This window comes from Suncus etruscus, chromosome 16 (genome assembly GCF_024139225.1).
Source record: "Suncus etruscus isolate mSunEtr1 chromosome 16, mSunEtr1.pri.cur, whole genome shotgun sequence".
In the NCBI taxonomy this organism is placed as follows: Eukaryota; Metazoa; Chordata; class Mammalia; order Eulipotyphla; family Soricidae; genus Suncus; species Suncus etruscus.
This window is the reverse complement of record NC_064863.1, coordinates 83464285-83465991: the sequence shown is the minus strand read 5'-3', so window position 1 is coordinate 83465991 and position 1707 is coordinate 83464285. Positions and strand designations below refer to the sequence as shown.

General features: G+C 37.3%; 1 pseudogene; it reads left to right on the top strand.

Moving 5' to 3' along the window:
• The first annotated feature begins 426 nt into the window (after nt 1-426).
• Nucleotides 427-1019, top strand: LOC126032329 (60S ribosomal protein L26-like 1; annotated as a pseudogene).
• Nucleotides 1020-1707: the final 688 nt, after the last annotated feature.

The following is a 1707-nucleotide window of genomic DNA, read 5'->3' as shown; positions in this document are numbered from 1 at the left end:
GGTAATGCGTTACATCCAATTCCTGAATGTGGAACACTTTTCCATTTCCTAAGAACAACTTGTATCATGTTCTTAAGTGACATACAGTTCTTTCCCATCTTTTAAGTTGATTCTTATGTACTTCATGTTTGTGAATATTATTTTTAAATAAAACACTGTGATTAACAAAGTCATTCATAATTGAGTTTATATTTACAGTGTTTCAGAACCAATTTTGCTACCAGTATCAACCCTCCTCCAACATTGTTCCCAGAATTCATCCCATACCCACCACCACCACCCAACCCTAGCCTATCTTCATAACAGACACCTTTTTAAGTTTGTTAAAGTTAGGATCTCATAATTTCATCGTACTTTCCTGTGGTTTGGATATTAAGTTCTGTCCTTTTTTAATATATATATACCTTTCTTCCTCCCCGGCCGTGCAGGGAAGACTGATGCTCACCATGAAGCTCAACCCGTTCGCCACCTCTGACCACAGCAAGAACCGCAAGTGCCACTTCCACGCTCCCTCGCATGTGCTCTGCAAGATCACGTCGTCGCCGCTGTCCAAAATAGCTGCGACAGAAATACAACGTCCACTCCATGCCCATCTGCAAGGACGATGAGATGCAGGTGGTTCGAGGGCACTACAAAGGCCAGCAGATCGGAAAGGTAGTCCAGGTGTACCAGAAAATATACGTCATCTAGACTGAGCGGGTGCAGCGGGAGAAGGCCAATCGCATGACTGTCCACGTGGGCATTCACCCCAGCAAGGTGGTCATCACCAGGCTAAAACTGGACAAGGATCGAAAAAGAAATTCTTGAACGCAAAGCCAAATCTCGACAAGTTGGGAAAGAAAAAGACAAATGCAAGGAAGAACTGATTGAGAAAAATGCAGGAATGAACATGACTGTTGTGTGGCCATCTTTTAACTAAGTCTTCAGTAGCATCCTGTGTATTGGAACCTTTTTTGTGATGACTCCAAAACAATTCTACTTCCTTGTTTTGTTCCTGGCATGTGGCTCTGTAAATTTTTCTTTCTGTGATTTTTCATAAATTTGATGAATAAAAATGGGACATGTTCCCCGAAAGAAAAAATCTTTATTTAAACATCATGATTACAAACATGATTGTAGTTGGATTTCAATCACAAAAAGAACACCCCCTTTCTGTCCTTTCTTTAATACCACAAATGTAACTGAGTTCCTTTGACCTCTTTCCTTCATTGTTTCACATCTGGTTTTCTCCTCCTACATTTTATTTCCTCCACCTCACTATACTTTGAGGCCTTGTGTATTCATGACAACCCCTAATTTAAACCACTGCATTTTTTCTTAATGTTATTCTAAGTATCTAAATAACATTCTAAATTAGTGATGTCAGACTATATTTATTCTATATTTATATTATTCTAATAACTTACTTCATTTAACTCAAGTTTATTTCATTGATCTGAAGGTCTCTCTTTATTCCAATATCATACTGTTTTAGTGACTACTGATTTACAGTACAGTTTGAAGATAGGAAAAGTCATGCCTCCATCTTATTTTTTCCAATAAGCTATTACCTTATTGGAATGCTTTAGCTATTCAAATTTATTCAAATATATGAATTTTAGGAATGTTCTATTTCTTTGAAAAACTTCATAGATATCATTATAGGGGTCGCATTAAATCAGTACAATGCTTTGGGAAGTATTTTCATTTTAATTATGTTAATTCTCC